An 18,834-nucleotide genomic window follows, 5' to 3' on the forward strand; every position below is an offset into this window, starting at 1 on the left:
TTGTCTGTTAAAAGGAGAGACATTAAGGATGCAAACAGTGAAAGGCTTTGACTGGATTGGTCAAGTAACAGGTATATGTACCAAGCTGGGATCCTACTTTGCAGAATCTGAGGGCGTGGAGAACAGGAGAAATCACAGACATCTTCTTCCTGTACCAGAAACAATATTGCAGCATTGTTCCTGTGATACAGACTCTAGATCTCAGAGCAATCCAGACAATGTTCCTGTTGCAGAATGTGTCTTAACTTCTACTTCCATTCCTGATGATGTTCCTGCTGTCCCTAAGGTTGAACATTCAGCAGAGACAGTCCTAATTGTTAGACCTAATTCTAATTTTTATGTCACACAATTTGGTTGTATTTCCAGACCTAGTGTGAAATAAACAGCAACCTGGACATGATTTTATATATATATATATATATATATATATATATATATATATATATATATATATATATATATATATTTTTTTTTTTTTTTTTCTGTATAATTGCATGTCGAAGAATTATTGTATTGATTGCATGTCAACTGATGTCGTCAATATTGCATGACTTCTTTCTCAAAGAGGGAGGATGTAGAACAGTGTGTGTGCTTTATCTTTAAGAAGCATTTCAAGGACAGAACATGCATATAAATACCAAGCACGTGCTAGCTTCAGTGCTATTTTGAAAGTGCAGCTAGAGAGTGAGCATGTATGAGTGTAATACCTAGTTTGTATATGTTTATCTAAGTTAAATTTATTAAGCTTCAGTCCTGATGTGTTTGTACATAATAAAGCTGCCTGAGCAGAACCCACAAAGACTCATATATTTCATCCTGACTAGACGAGCAACATCCTACCTTTCCAATTATTTTTTTTATTCAATATTTTAATACACCTATTCATGAATCATGGGCCACAGAGAAGAATACAGACACACACAAAAAATGAAAACATTAAAACAACCTGAAACCAAGAAGAAAAAAGAAAGAAGGTTGTAACAATAATTTAAATATGACTATCTACTCACCTTCACACTCCATACTATTTTAATCCTTAAAGGCCATATAAAATTCTGCAATAAAACCATCAGAACAGGTCATTTATTTTTTAACTCCATGATGCTGTCTTTAATATCTTTGCGGTATTATAAAATCCTATAAAATGTGCTCTTTAATGGGGGAGAATTCTTAATCTAGTCATAATACTACAGAACTTGATTCTATTGAGTATTATAGAAAGATTGATAATACCCCCAAATAACCTCAACACTTCATTTTGATTGTCAAGTTTATACCATTTCTAACCTGAATTGTTGTTCTTAATTTTTAGTGCATTTCTTGCAACACTGAGCTGCCGAACCTTTGCCAATTTTATCTGAACATAAGAATCTTTTGTTAAACTGTTTTTCCCCATGATACCTGAAAAAATAGATTAATATTCTATTTCTTTCACTTTTTCAATTCTTATGTATGTATTTACCATAATTAACTGGCAAAACATTGAAACACGTGGAAATTTGCTGGTCAGATAGTTTACTCTTACCTTCCAAAGTCTGTTTATGATGACTCACAACAAAATTAATCAGATAACCATATATAAATGCTCTGAAAGCTTCCCATGTAAATTTTAAATATAGGCTTCCATTCTAACTGTCCTACCAAAGATTTAATATATCTTTTCTCACATATTCACAAAATTCTCCTGATTCAAACCAATCAGCAAATATTCTTCTCTTATAACTAAATGGATTGTTCTTAATTGAAGAAACAGAAAGGCAAATTGCTAGTTGTTCAGTAAGGGGACAGATAATTCATGCATTTCATATTTATAAAAAAATCTGCTGCTACTAAGTAACAGTCTATTCTAGAATTTAGTTTAAATGTAAGTGAAATATTTATGTGTAGGCAAGTGTACTTGGGTTTTGTATTCTCCAAACATCAATTAAAAATTCCTTTTGAATAAATGCACTAAGGGACTTTCCGTACTTGGTTAAGAAAAAATTAGAAGGTGGAGCTACTCTATTAAGTTCCCTATGAAGTATAGCATTCCACTCCTCTGTTATCACAGCAGTAGCTGCTATACTGCCTAAAACTATCTGGTAATCATGGAATGGACCGTAACCTGAAAGCACAAATATTGTCTTATTTTCTCAAATAACAGAAACTCCTAACACTCTAACTCTTAACTCATAATAACTGCATTAAATTGACATATTACAAGATTGAAGGACAATTATCACCACTCTCACAATGTCTCAACCTCTATGGCCTTAAGACAAACTGCCACACAACCAAATATATTAGTCATTGCAGACTATATTGTAAGACAAACTGATGGCCTCCGCACCAGGATGAGCATGGAGGCAGTCACAGTCAGTTGCCTATCGGGGCAAGGATCTTTCAGATCACACATGCACTCAGGACACTGAGCCACAAATAAGCCACTGTCATAGTCCACATGGGTGTTAATGACCTGAGATGTACCTCCCTGAGTTATATGAAGAGAGACATGATAGAGCTTTCAGATTATGTACCCAAGGCATGTATGAGCCTAGCACTGAGCAGCATTCTACCTTCTCCATGGATGACACCACAATATAAAGAGAAGATGATTGACTTTAAGAATTATCTTAGTTACTGGTGTTAAGGGGTCCAATATTTGTCAGCTTGAGAGCACATGATCAACACACCATGCTGCTTTGCCAGGGATGGCATGCACCTGTCTCCACTATGATTGTGGATATCGACTAAAACATTATCCACCCCTAAAGTGTCTTTTTAGGCAACACCAATCTGATAAACATTCCAACATAATAAATTCTACACAAGATAAACACATTGTGTTATTGCTCAATGCTAGAGGTCTCAGCAAGGAGCTCCACTCCCTAGAAGAGCTCCTCAACATGGAGAGTGTTGACATCTGTGCAGTTATCGGGACATGGTTTAAATACATGGAAAATACCCTTGCAGAACAAGGTTATATTGCCTTCCACAAAGACCAGCTACCACAAAAAAGGGACAATAGAGGTATACCAATCTACATAAAAAGCAAACACACCTGAAGATTGGTCAAACAATACGGCATGCTTAACCTAATCCATGTCCAACTAACCTTAGGTAAAGTCCACTAAAATATCCTTGCTAGCAATGGTTCCCCATCTATGAACCAGAATAATCATACCATGTACTTGAATATAGTGGTGTCTCTCACAATTGAACCTGACACCATATTCATGGGTGATTTCAACTCTCCCACCATAAACTGGGATACATTCATAACTACTAACATGCAGGCTCAGGAATTCCTGGATTTTGTCACTGTAAACACCAGCTAGTCTGCACACGTACTAAGGGTGCAAATATCATGGATCTGGAACTCACAAATATGAAGAAATGTTGCATCCCTCACCCATCGTATGTAAATGTCCTCATTAGTCAGAACAGATCACAAAGCACAATGAAATAAATATAAAGGCTGAACTCCCAGCAAACCCCACAACCTTTAAGATTTTTTCCCAAGGCTAACTACCTTCTTTTAAGCAATGACATAGCTAAATTCCAAGCCCCCACCAAATCAGAGAACACTGTAGCCTATGTGGACGTATTTACAGAAACCCTGTGCAAGCATGTAAATAACTGCATAGAAACAGCAGTACCAAACCTAAGTAAACTTAGGACAAACTCCAAAAACAAACCCCATTGTTGGACCCGCAGTGTAGATGGGTTGTACAATAAAAGAAAGGAAATCCTGTCCAAAAATAAAAAAGGCTATGACCAAAAGACAAAAAATAACCTCCCTAATCAATCTTAACAAGCAAATCAGGGCATTAATCAAGTCCATTAAAGCGAATTTTGAGGCAAAAATATAGTCCAAGGCAAAGGATAACCATGAAGCATTTTTGGTTACATACATAACCTTAAAAGGAAAACCCAACAGTGTGCTGAGCTAATAGTAAATGGAACATTCTATACTGAGACAGGATATAGCAAACTTGCTGGCCAATAAAGTCAGCTCCAATTTCACCCACCATCACCCCCAGTGGCCCCCCCCCCAGAAAATACCCCCCACCATTTCTCCCCAAACTATCATTAAAGAACAGATCCTCACTGTACTTTCCGGAGCTAAAACCAATGCATCAGTGGGTCCTGATAATATTCCAGGATACCTGCTAAATAGCTTGGAAGATGACCTGTTAGGCCTGCTAGAATCTATACTCAACCACAGCCTCCATAGATGCTTTGTGCTTAGGGAATTGGGGACTGAAACAGTCATCCCTCTTCTCAAAGATGGACCATCAACACACCCAGGGAACTAGAGACCCATAAGTTTAACTAGTGTTATATGCAAGACATAGGAAATATTTAATCACTGGGCCATCTCTAGGACAGGTCAACTCCTACTAAACCTGGTGAACTTCTTTGAGCAGGTGACTAGTGACATGGACGGGGACAAAAAAGTTCATACTGCCCACCTAGATCTGGCAAAGGCATTTGCAGTATACTTCACTCAGGTATTACATACAAACTCACAAATTTAGGTATAAATCTCCATGTCACCTGATGGATAGACAAATGGTTCACAGATAGTGTCACTTTTCTTATGTTCATTAAGAAGATGTTGAGGCTTGGGTGTTCATTTAAGTACTTTATTGTATACAAATACATCAGGATGAATGGCAGAAACATTAAACTTATGCAAATTATCTAACTAACTGACTAACTACATACTTGCATGCTCACACTCTGGCTGCTCACTCAAAATGTCACTCTTGTTTGCACATGCTCAGTACTTACATGCATATGATGACTTACTGGAGAGTTTCTTAAAGGTATATTGTACATACTGATCTACATCTCCCCTCTTTACTGAGCTGTCTCATATAAACAATGACATTTCAATAAGCATGGAATTATACAGACTAATAAAGAAAAACAACAGTCATGTCCAGGTTGGCTTGTATCTGGAACTAGGTTTCGAGATGCAACTTGATCTAGTCACATAATAGTTAGGACTGGGTTTAGCAACAGGGACAGTCACTGGGGAATGTTCTGCTTGAGGATTCTCATGGATTTTCTATAGAATGGGAATTGCTGATGGAATGTCCTCTGGAACAGGAACACTGGATAAGTTACTCTGAAAACTAGAGTCTTTGTCACAGGCAAGATGCTGTAACACTGGTTCAGACACTGGTAACAACTGCTTCTGATTTCATCTGAATTCCATTCCTTGTGATTCCATCATGTACAATCTTTGCTCTTGACACAAATTTTTCACAAATCTGATGTGATCAAAACCTTTTGGCATCTGAATCCTCACTATCTTCCCTTTTTGTAAAGAATGGAGTGATTTGCTGGTTTTATCATAGCAAGACTTCTGGGACAAACACTTCTTCAACAGTTGGACTTTTACTGCTATGTTTGTTCTTAGCACATGGAACCAATAAATTACTGCTGATGGTAGTGTGGTTCTGGTTTGTCTCAACATAAGTCTCTGGGCAGGTAAACCAAGATGATTATCATGAGGAATGTTTCTGAGATTTAACAAGTTGAGAAACACATTGGTATTGTCATGTCTAGATTTCTCTAACAGCTGTTTTGCACTTTGAACTGCACATTCAGCCAAGCTGTTTGAATGAGGGTATTCAGGACTACTCATAATATGAACATAGTCCCACTCTTCTGCAAATCTCTTGAACTGCTGACTAGTAAACTGTGCACCATTATCAGAAATAATTTTGTGTGGACTACCATGGACAGAAAAATGTTGCTTCAGCTTAAAAATGGCAGTATTGGAAGTAAGACTGCAAAGTGGGTCTACCTCAAACCAATTTGAATAAGAGTCTACTAACACCAAATAATGTTGACCATTCCACTGAAAGGTATCTGTGGCTACTGCCAACCAAGGTAGTTTAGGAATCTGGCTTAAGTGAAGTGGTTCCTTCTGTTGATGCATCTTTGTACTATTACATACTGAACAAGATGCAAGTACTTTCTGGACAGAAAAATGTTGCTTCAGCTTAATAATGACAGTATTGGAAGTTAGACTGGGAAGTAGGTCAACCTCAAATAAATTTGAATAAGAGTCTACTAACACCAAATAATGTTGACTATTCCACTCAAAGGTATCTGTGGCTACTTCCGACCAAGGTAGTTAAGGAATCTGGCTTAAGTGAAGTGGTTCTTTCTGTTGATGCGTCTTTGTACTAGTACATACTGAACAAGATGAAAGTACTTTCTCAATATCTATTGACATAGAAGGTCAAAATACTAGACCTCTTTCCCTCCTTTTGGTAGAATCAGTTCCTAGGTGGCTACAATGCAAGATCTTAATATACTCTTGTTGCAAGGATTATGGAACAATCACTTTATGACCTTTCATGATGATACCATTATCTGACAAAATCTCATCTCCGTATGGAAAATATGGTTGCACTTCCACTACTAAACAAGATTGCTTTGAAGGCCATCCTCGATTGATAAAATGGTTTAACTTCTGGAGAATTGGATTTGAACCTGTGTGAGTTCTGAGTTCATCAAGATGTATGGAAAAAAAATTACTCACTTCCATGACCTCAAAATCATGTTGCTCGTCATTATGCTGTTCTGTGTTTTCTCTGGTCAATCTGGATAAAGTATCAGCAAGATAAAGAAGTTTGCCTTTTGTGCAAACAAGAGTGAAATTGTACTTTTGCAATTTGAGCATCATGTATTGCAGTCTAGCTGGAGCTATATGGATAGGCTTTCTCAAAATAGTGACTAGAGACTGGTCGTCAGTTTGAATCTGAATAGGTTGACTATAAATATAATCAGGGAACTTCAAACATGCAAACACAATTGCTAATAGCTCTTTCTCAATCTGGGCATACTGCATCTCAGTTTGGGCAAGAGATCTGAATAAATAGGCTACTGATCTACCCTCTTGAAGAATGACTGCACCCAGACCAAATGCAGGAGCATCACAGGAAAGATTAACTGGTTTGTGAACATCATAGTAGCTGAGAGTTGGTGGGTTAGCAATTTTCTGCTTCAGGATATCAAATACTCTTTGGTGCTATTCCGACAATGACCAAATTACATCTTTGCATGTCAGCTGTCTGAGTGGTGCTGAAAGTTGGCTTAAATCTGAAAGGAACTTGCCAAGAAAACATTGAAGGGCTTGAACATTGTCGGGAGCTGGCATCTCGAGAATTGCTGTTTGCTTGGAAGGATCTGGTCGTAAGCCTGAACTGGTAAACAAGTCACCAACATAAGTAAGTTTTCATATCCTGACTTTGCACATCTGAGGATTCAGCTTAAGATTCACTTGACATGCCCCTTCCAGAACTTTCTTGAGGTTTCAGTCATGTTCGACTTCACCACTGCCTCTTAGTACAATATAATCTACTATAATACCACATGGATATCCCGCAAAAAATTTGCTCCAGAGCATACTGAAAGACTTCACTGGCAGAATTTATCCCAAATAGCATTCTCAGAAATCTGCATCTTCCAAATGGTGTACTGAATGTGGTTAATGAAAAGATTTTTTGGTCAAGCAAAATTTGCCAAAATGAACTCGTTGCGTCTAAGACAGAACAAACAGTGGCATTTGGTATGATGGCAGCAACCTCTTTGACTGTGTGCATTGGATTATGAGGTCATTTTAACGCCTTGTTCAGATTTCTTGGATCAATACATATTCTAATATCACCTGAGATTTTCTTATAAGCTGCTACCATGGAGAATACCCATTCAGTAGGTTCTGCTACTGGACAAATTACACCTAGCTGCACCATTTTGTCTAGCTCAGCTTTGGCTCTGCTCTGCATAGGTACTGGAACTTTCCATGCTGGTTTGATAACCATGCTGATCCCTGGGTCTAACTTCATAGAGTACAAAACTGGTAGTTTGCCTAGTTTGTCTGCAAAAATAACAGCATATTCTCGGCGAAAGTTGAGCTGTTGTCATTTAAGAATACATGGTGACTTTCTTTATTAAATGAAAGCAGTCCCATTTTTAAACAGTCTCTGTGGCCTAATAATGACTGTACATGTCTATTGATTGTAAAAAATTGCAAGTCATAGCTATTCCGACCAGAGTAACATGAATGCACTACTGAGCCTTCGGTTTGAATCTCTTCACCACCATAAGCAACAAGCTTTGCACACTTTGCTAAATTAAGTTGTACTACAGCTTTTACTCTAGCAAATGTTTCTGCTGATGTAACATTGCACTTTCAGCCAGTATCTACTCTGAGATCTGCAGGACTCCCATTAATCCAAACAGTACAACAGATCTCATTCTTTACCCACAAATCTACTGCATTAACTGTTTCACCAAACACAGACACACCATCAACATAAAAAGTAGGGTCACAGCTTTTTAATTGATTACCTTGCCTCTTGAAATGCCCTCTTTTAATAAAAGAATGTGCCTTATTTGATTTACAAAACCTTTTAAAATGATTCCACTTATTGCAAGAATGACAGTGCTGACCAAAAACTAAGCATGTTTCTCTTTTGGGTTCATGATTACCACCACAATTACGACGGTTGACTATGAAGCTGTGTGGTGGCACATGTTTTGACTTTGCTGACTAACCCTTATGCTTCACTGAGCATGCTCTGGAATTTGCTTGAAAGACTGAGAGTTTCCCAGGTACTGTCACAGGACCTGCAGTAGCTGTCATGTACCTGGGCCTGTTTCTTTAAACAACATACTGCATACTATCTACATCAGCTTTGTCACTGTGCCTTCCACAGTTATTCTCATTTGTAAGCATACTTGTGTGCTTTTCTGTAAGCTTGTATATCTGACAAATCTCAATAGCCTTATTCAAAGTTAAATCACTGTATCAAAGCAAATTCTTTCTCACTGTGTCATTGCTAATACCATACACAAGCCTGTCCTTTATCAACTCATCTCTCAACTCTCAAATCACCAAATCTGCACTTTTTTTAGCCTTGTTTCTCAAGTCAGTTATATATGCTGCAAAAGTTTCACCAGGCTTTTGAGCCCTTGTGTAAAATAAGTGTATTTCCATTGTAATATTCATTTGGGGGTTACACATTTCTCTAAATTTACATTTTAAGCACTCTGGGTCTTATCTTGTTTCAATTGGTATCACAATATGGCAGTCTTCACCTCCCCTGCAAACACAGTAGGTACATACACAGATGAATGCTCTCTTTCAGTGGCCACTGAACCAGCTAAATTAAGCAGAATAAATGCCTTTGTACATTTATTTTTGTCAGAAAAAGCAACTTATGAAAATATATTCCTGCTCAAACATGCTCCAGTTTTCTGCAATATTCTTATCAGGCACCAGTGGTACGGGTCTGTGAAATCCTTCTGCCATGCCCACAGATTATAGTAAAATACAATGCAAAATGGCCCTTGTAATTATGTAAAAAAATTCATAAGAACATTCACACAAACCAGGTACTTGTAATACTAATCAAATGCACAATAAACTCTTTGAAAGACTGTACTCTGCAAAATATGCCTTGAAATATCTGTACTTTGTGAAATATTCTTTGAAACAACTTTACTTTGTGAAATAACTGCACTGTAATACTACACAAACTTGCAAACACTTTGCACATTTCAGATATTTTTAATAGCTTTAGTTAATATGAAAAATTAGAGCAGAGTAAAAATACGGTAATTTTCCCTTTTTTGTACATTTTATGTGATTCAGATATTGTTTCAAACATTTTCATAATTATTTAGAATATTTTTATCAATATGTTGCAGTTTCAGAAATTTCATTTAATAAGAAAGCCATTTTGAGCATTCTGAGTGCTTTGTTTTATATTTGTAACAAAATAAATCATTTAAGCAAGTTTTAGTACCTGGAAATTGTTTCTGACCTGTTATGCGAGTTGTTTGATCAGCAGGGATGATCCACTCCTCTATATTTCTCCAACTTTAACCAGTTACCTCATGGCTGTAACTGTGGATCCCATTCTGACACCATGTCACTCTTCTTATCGACATTAAGATGTTGAGGCTTGGATTTTTGTTTAAGTAGTTTGTTTTATACAAATACATCAGGATGAATGGCCAGAACATTAAACTTAAGTGAACTATCTAACTAACTGACTGCCTACATACTTGCACGCTTACACTCTGGCTGCTCACTCAAAATGGCACTCTTGCCCACACATGCTCAGTACTTATATGTATGTCCTGATTCACTGGAAAGCTTCTTAAAGGTATATCACGCATTCTGATCTACAGATCAGACACATAAAGTTAGGTTAGGGGAATCTACCTTCACCAAGAGGCCTATTACTAGTGGTGTCCCACAGGGCTTAATACTGGGACCTCTCCTATTTGAAATATACTTATCTGAAGTCAAGGCAAATGTAGAGAGCAAATGTAGATTTGCTGATGACTGCAAGCTGGGTGCAATCACTGAATCCCCCAAAGATGTAGATAATCCTCCAGGAGGGTCTGGCAAAAAAAAAATACTGGTATCAGAACCATGACCTAAAACTCAATGCAAAAAATGCATAGTTATACCCCTTGGGAACACAACTACCCCTACAAATTACAACAATTATAGCACTACCCAAAGAGTAGACCCAGTGGTAAAGGACTTGGGAACTCAGGTTGATGGTAACCTGAACTTTGGTCACCAGTTTACTCATGGTAGTGTGAAAATCATTCTACTCTGCACAACTTATAAGTCAGGAAATGGTATTCAGATTGAAGCTGATCATAGCCCCACTATACTCAGCCCTCATTAGACCAATAATCAAATACAATGTACCCTTCAGCATGTACCTAATCAGGCAATTGCAACAGCTGGAGTAGCCACCAAGGTTCCTCACTAAAAGACTACAAGGTGTAAATATTATGTCCTATGTGGACCTCCTCAAAGCCTTGTCCCTGTACTCATTCTCCTACAGACTACTGAGGGATGATCTAAGCTTAACTTACAAGGCATTCTCTGATCCAGACCTGATGAATCTGGTGCACATTCACAACAAACATCACTAGAATTACCCAATCTAAGGACCTAAATCTCATCTGTGATAAAGCATGTTGGAAGGACAGGTATATGTCTTCTGTGATAAAGCATGTTGGAAGGACAGGTATATGTCTCAGAGATTACCATTTCTCTGAAACATACTCCCCATTCATGTGAACCAGAGCTCTTCCTTAAGCTTATTCAAATGCAATTTGGATCAATGGATGGGAACTCACAAATTTTATGAACAGGGGCAGTTTCTAGATGCCCTAAGAGATAGGCATATATCAAAGCCATTCTAGCTCATGGGCATTGATAATTGGGAAAACTGGGGCATGAATGGTTAGACTAAGAAAGGCTCTAGAGCTGTTAGCCCGGTAACCTCCTATAATCCTGCAACCCTTTTCTCAAAATAGTAATTTCTAATGAAGTAACAGAATTATGGTTATTATATAAGTTTTCTTAATTGATCAATATTTAGAAGATACATGTCTACATTTCAGCATTAAAGTGTATTTTTTGTAAAAAAATACATTTTCTGGGTGATTTTCTATAAATGTAAAGATTTTTCTAAATTTTGAAAAAATATGAGTACCACTGATGTCAATGCATAATATTTTATATCTATATAAATGAGACTGTATTAAATAAATAAAAAATAAATAAGCACACCTTGAGCCCAGTGGGGTGCAAATACTACTCCAGGATAGAAAATGATCATCACCACACTCATGTAAGAAAAGGAATAATATAAGGATATAATAACAATGTCCAAGAAAAGTGTACTGTCAATATTGAAAACTTCCAACTTGATTATTGCAGGTTGACAGCTAGATTCATAGGGTAAAAAGAGCTAATTAAAATGCCTAAACCTTTAATTTCATGCCTGGCTTCATATTCTAAATCAAATGTTATAAGTACAGATTTCCATGTGATTCTTAATTTTACAGGATAAATACAGTATTGACCAAAACTAATTTGTCCGGAGAAGCCTGTTGAATGGGGAGGCAGGTTTGGCTGTACAGAGCAAGGCTATGATGAAGGGTTAAATAGAGAGGAAGTGATGTAATGGTAAGCAGGAGTTAGCTAAGTTTTGTGCAGCAATTGGGGAGTGGGTGAATCAGATTTAGGTGTAAGCTTGCTGATAATGCAAGTATTGGATCCAATACAACCAGTAGGTACTAAAGAACAGGTAGGCTTTGGACTAATTTTGGTCTTGAAGTCAGATGATCATGAAAGTTTTTTTTTAATGCAGGTATAGCTTCATAGGTTAGGCTGATAAGTATGTCTGTGGTATTACAGTAGTTTCCTGTAGCAGCATTTAGGTTGTGAAGTGGCCTTTTTGTTGTGTGGCATTATCGCTAAGTTTGGGTTACAATTGGTGTTATTCTTTTACTTATAATTATTTTGGTCAGGGCAGTTTTGGGGGTCTGATAGTAAGATTTTTGTAAATTGTTGGTGGTGAGCTTTCATTGCTGGTGTCTTGTGGAGCAGTACACCATTTTGTGTTGATTTGGTGCCCTGGTTTGTCCTTTTGAGTTCATTGATGGCTTCCTGCGGTCTGTGTTGTGGGTGGCTGTGGCTGTGTTTCTTTCTGGACTGTTATGTGGGCATTGTTGACATGTTTATCTGTGCTGCCTGAATTATTTTTTTTTTTCTTTGGTGGTGGTGGTGGTGGAACATTAAATATTATTTTTAACCACCCATTACTTGGGGTTGTCACTCTCTTTTCGTTTAGGTGGTGAGCATGGTTTTGAGGAGCAGCAGTTTTCTGGTCTGTTTGTGGGCTTAAAAGCATCCACAAGTAATAGTTTTTCACTGCACATGTGCAGTTACAGTTGGGGCCACTCAACCATTAATCTGGGCAGTTATGTGTAGTGGGGATTCCGCTCAACCATCTTGAATGTGTGTTAGTACTGACAGGCATATTTTGGTAGGTTACTCATATAAACTGGTTTTCTGACAAGCTTAGTAAGAGTTTGATAGCATAGATTTTTGCATATTTGGAAGGTTCCTCATAAAAGGTGGTTCTGGCAAAGATTAGCAAATTTATGGATTTTGGTGTATTTTGTTATGTTTTCCGTAAAGGTGTTTTTTTCTCTGACAAGTCTCATAGGGTTGAAGTGCCTAAAGTAGACACATTTGAGTTAGAGTTTATATCTTTCTATGTCTGTGAGACCATTCACCTTTAAAGATAATATGGAAAGTGTCATTATAAGAAATTATTATTCACACCTATTATGTATAACAGTTTTTTAATGTCTAGTTTCAGTTTTTGTGTTACATCCATACACTAATGTTTGGCAGGTTGATCTTTTATACAGCTGTTCCTTGACATATCCATACAAAAATCACATCCAGAACACCCCAAAACCTATTAACTTAATACTAACACACAACATCTTCAAATAATGAAGTTTCACCCTCCTAATAGGAACAATTGTCACAGACTGATAGCCACTCTCATAGGCTTGAATTAACCTATAATGAAGGTTATCCATGCTAGGATACATGGTTCATCCTGTGCTTCAACTTCCACTAAGCGTTGTCTGTTTTGCCTTATCTTTATTACTCTACCAAATGAAGAAAACAACCTGAATGTTTTCAGAAAACATTATCTCTAGCCATTGAAAGAAATAAGTATTCTGTTTTTATTCCGCCTTTATCAGATTGCATCCCTAAAAACATAAGAAATAGATACACAGCTGCATTCCACTACAAATATTGCAGTTGTACTAGAGGGAAACACTATTCAGTATTAATTATATTCAGTGTTATTTTACTTATTTGCTTCCACTAAAAACAGGTCATTAAATCAACACAAAGGCCTTAATTCAGTCATTCCCCTATACAAAAATAAGAAAAGGCATTTTGTTTTTTTACTTATACCATGCTCTTTTGTCCAGGCTTTCCTCTCTTTTTACACTGTAGGGCTTACATTCCTTAAAACCGAACAAGAAGAAAGGATGAAGAAGGGAAAACAGTGGTACCTCTTTATTTTAGTTAACCCTATTACACACAAAATTACCCTATTACACACAAAATTAAGTGAAAAAGCTTTGCTTTATACCATACAGCATATGACATGTATTATAACAATACTGTTAAGAAGAATATTTTGTTTTACTTACAGTTAACTCTTTTCTTCCCCTTTCCTTCTCCTAAATCTTCTTCCAAACATTAATGACATGAAGTAGGGCATATGTGTTGAGCTGAGTTCAATTGATCTTTTCCTCTAGAATGCAGAAAGTCATGTCTTTTTCCAAAGATGGAACTTGAACTGCTTTTTGCTGAACAGCCGCAGGATTCTTCTCAGCAACTGATTTCTCCTCATCTTTTGTGATTAGTTTTCTTTCAGGTTCTCTGAATTTCTTTTTTGATAGCATCCAGGCAGTGCAATTATTAGCCAGTTACTGAAATTTACCCAAAAAGACAAATTCACTGCTCTGTTTTCTTAGTTTCTGTTTTCATACTATAAGAGCTGAAGTTATGCTGTTAGTGTGCAGCCATCTTGGAAGTCAAGTTATGGACTTGGAGTTGTAGGAGAAAAATTGGAGTTCCCAGATAAAAACTGCAGTTTGTTAGTCTGTATACCTTTTGACCCCTATCCCTTCTCTACTATCACGTGACATGCTTGCAATTGGCTTTTATTTACCAAGTAGAACACAGAGTATACTATTTAAGCCACTATGTTAACTACTGATGCCTTTGCTGATTTATGCACATACTAATGCCATGAATATGTGTTAGTATCTAGCACATCTGCAAATATATCCCAGTAGTATTTTTAGCAAACTAAAATCCTTCATTAGTACACCAGAGAAATGGCATTCCTGACTCCGCTTAACTTGGGGGTCTGCTTTGTGTGAGTAAAACTACCGAATGAGATACTTTTGAGACATACAAGTATACCTTTTAGATTATCTGGTAAGTGTAAAACATACATTTTCACACAATGTAAAACAACAAATTAAAATGTCACACAGAAAAAACACATAGGCAAAAATATCACATTGACCCTAGCAATCCAGGTACATTTGCATATTGTATGTCATATGTACATTTATATTTATTTATATTTATATATATTTTTATTTTTATTTTCATACTTTCTTAGGAGTTCCGTATTTTAGTCTAGTGAGTTTGATTAAATAATTGATTAAATATTTGATACACTTGATAGGTTTGAAATACTTCATAAACTCGAAGTTTATTTGTTGCTCATTTCGAAAATATAGGTGGTTTTGTTTTGTTTTGTATTGTTTAATGAGTGGAAAAGTAAACAACTGCTTGTGCTAACAGGTATTAGCCCTTTAAAATCTAAGCTTTAAGCCAGCCAAGTTGTTAATGAATTTGAATTTTAATTGTTTTAATTAGCACATATTTTATATATAAGGTCTTGTTGTGATTAATATACTGTTTTAGTCTGAAGAAGGCTGAGGAATACCTTAGCCGAAAGTGCTTACGTTTAATAAACAGCCTGTGCTTTGCTGAACCAGTCCGTTTCCCACTTTTTGGAGTTTTTGTGGTTTATTTTTATTAGTGTATTTTACATTTGCATATTCCCATGGTCCTCTTTCAAATAAGGTTTGAGGTATTAGATTCTAAAGTCTTAGAATCTAAATTCTTAACTAAAATTAGTTTACAAATCCTGCATGCCAGTTTAATAATTGAGCAAGTTGATGTAAGCTCAAGAGATGGCCCATGGATGTTACAGTTAGAAAAAATGGAATTAATATGGCAAATATTACTGAATGCTTATTCCTGGCCAGGTTTAAATGAATATAGTTCAGTAAATTGTTTTCTTAAATTAAATGCTTTAAAAAGGCAAATCTCTAGAAATCCTGAGTAGCTCAGCTGGTAGAGTATTAGACCGTCAATCTGAGAGTCCAGGAATCAAGTTCCTGTTTGGGTGCTGTAATGTAGAATATGAATAATATTTTTAGGCCGTTTAAATGCTTCCAATAGGACATTCTCCACAAAATTATTTATTAAATCAATGATTTTTAAAAAAATTATTTTTTTAGTTTTCATTTATTTTGGTATATAAGCTTTGTTAGTATATAATAAATACATAAGTATGGATTGGGTTTGATGGTTATATATTGAGCTGGGTAAGCAGTGCTTGTATATGCCTGTATTCAAAGATATAACATTTTATTATACAAGATTAATGCATTTAAAATTTATATAAGCATAAGTTTGAATCTTATTTTTCACAAAACGGTTTAGGAAAAGTGTTATGTTTTTAAAGGTTCTATATTAACTTGTTATGTGTTTTAAATTATGTTTTATTACATTCTTTAAGCACATTGGAGAGGGTGGTTCAGTTATGATGTAATTCATGAATATTTATGAATATTTATGAGGCTGATGTCATTGATCATGTGTTTGATTATGTTATTTAAATGGTGCAGTTAGAAATGGCACTGTCTGTTGAAGTTTTGGAGTTGTACAAGACAAAAGCTCTCACTATGTTGTTAATAAAATCGCTTTTGCCTGTTTTCTCTGCTCATATTCATTATTCATTGGATTTTTACAGTGTTCATGAGTTTCTTCTTGTTGGTTTACACTTAGGAGGTAATCTACAGAAATAAGCCTTTCTTTTGTGGGTCCTAACTTAATCAGTCATGACTGGAAGGTAGCAATACAATTTAATTATATAGTCATAATGCATGTATTTGGTATAAGGGAACTCAGCAGATGCATACCAATGACATCATGTAATAATTACATGTAGTCCTTTGGTTTTGTCAGAAATTACACATTCTATTTTAAGGAATATTCATTGATTGAACAGAAATTAGATCTTGCGAATTAGTTTGAGGAGCTGAAAAACAATTTTCTTATTTAAAGTATGAAAATGCATCTCTCTTCAGCTACAAGAGCTCTGAGTTTAAAATTATTGTTTGACTGCATTGATTTTTGGATTTATCTACCCACTCACCCAATTCTTGTGTTTTTAAACTTGGTGCCTTTTAGCTGCCTGCTGCTACTATAAATTAGACTTTGCAAGCTCCATCCTAGTTCTACTGGACACTGATAGCTCACATTATAAGGCACTCCCATTATTCTCTTACAGCTCAAATTAGCTTCTGTTTGGTATAATCCCATTACAACTAGTCCCCACTGCAATAGTCAGAGCGTTAATCCACATTGTGTATTGTTCTTTTCTGCATTTTTCCTTGTTTTAGTCAAAAGTCAACTGTTTACATTTTTAACTTGGTCTAGAACATTAGTCTCATAGTGTCCCTCACAGTAGTTGGAGAATTGTGAGTAATTACTAAAGGATCTGAGTCTCATTTATTTCCTTTACACTTATTTTTGCTGCTTGATTTTACTTGATATGGGGTCCTTAGTCTTGTAGTATTGCTCACAGTTGTGAGAGAATTGTGAATTGCTACAGGATCTGATCCTCATTTACAACATTTCTACTACACTTTTTTGCTTGTATTTTACTTGGTCTGGGAGCTTAGTCTTGTAGTATTTTTACAATAGTAAGAGCATTGTAAATTACTGCAATATCTGACCCTCATTTATTACATGTCAACTGCATTTTTTCTTATTGCATTTTACTTGGTCTGTAGACCTTAGTGTCATCTTGCAGTATCACTCACAATAGTGAGATCATTATGAATTGCTGAAGGATCTGACCTTCATTTATTACATTTCTACTGCATTTTTTCTGTTTGTATTTTATTCCATCTGGAAACTTTAGCCTTGTAGTATCACTCACACACACACACACACACACACACACACACACACACACACACACACACACACACACACACACACAGAGACACACACACACAAAATAGTGAGAAAATTGTGAATTGCTACAGAACCTGAGTCTTTTATATACACCTGTATTTGTCTTCAGGGGAAGTCATCTTCCCAAAGGGTATAATTATGCATTTTTGCATTGATTTTTAGGCCATGGTTCTGATACCTGTTATATGTCTATGTCAGGCCTTTCTAGTTGGTATCTACATCTCTGGGGTATTCAAGTATTGCACCTAGCTTGCAGTCATCAGCAAATTTGGCCAGCAAAAGACCTCTACAGTTACCTTGACTTCAGAGAAGTATATTCCAAATGGGAGAGGTCCCAGTCCTGAGCCCTGTGGGACACCACTTGTAACAGGCCTCTTGGTGGATGTGAATTCCACCACCTAACTTCATGTCTCTTATCTGTGAGCCACTTGGCTATCCTTTAGGTGACATAGGGATTAATGATTCATCTATCATACCCAAGTTTGGTGTTGTATCATATGCCCTTGCCAGGTCAAGGTAGGCAGTATGTAGCATTTTGCCCTCATCCATGACTTTAGTGACTTTCTCAAAGAAGTCCAGCAAGTTTAGTAGCCATGACCTGCCCTTGACAAAACTGAACTAGGACAGGTTCAGTGTTTGAAGATTTCCTATGTCTTTGTTTATCAGGTCCATAATAATTATTTCCATGGCCTTACATATAAGACTAATCAAACTTATGAATCTGCAGTTCCCATGGTCTGTTGATGGTCCACTTTTGTGTAGAGGGATGACAGTTGCAGTCCTCTGTTTGCTAGTGATGAAGATTTTCTGTAGAGGCTAGTTGAATAGAGGTGCTAATGGGCCTAACAGGTCATGTTTCAGGCTATTTAGGAGGCATCCTGGGATATTATCAGGACACAATGATGCAATCCTCTTAGCTCTGAATAGTGCAGTGAGGAACTGTTCTTTAGTGATAGTTGGGGGAGAAATGGTAGTGGGTATTTCCTGGGGAAACCTGGGAGTTTGGGGGGGGTGAAACAGGAGCTACATTTATTGGTAAGCAAATTTACGATATTCCCCAAATTGGTATAGGAAGTTCTATTTACTATTAGTTCAGCACACTGTTGGGTGTTCCCTTTAAG

This window comes from Protopterus annectens, chromosome 7.part1 (assembly GCF_019279795.1).
Source record: "Protopterus annectens isolate FY-2018-M chromosome 7.part1, PAN1.0, whole genome shotgun sequence".
Taxonomy (NCBI): domain Eukaryota; kingdom Metazoa; phylum Chordata; order Ceratodontiformes; family Protopteridae; genus Protopterus; species Protopterus annectens.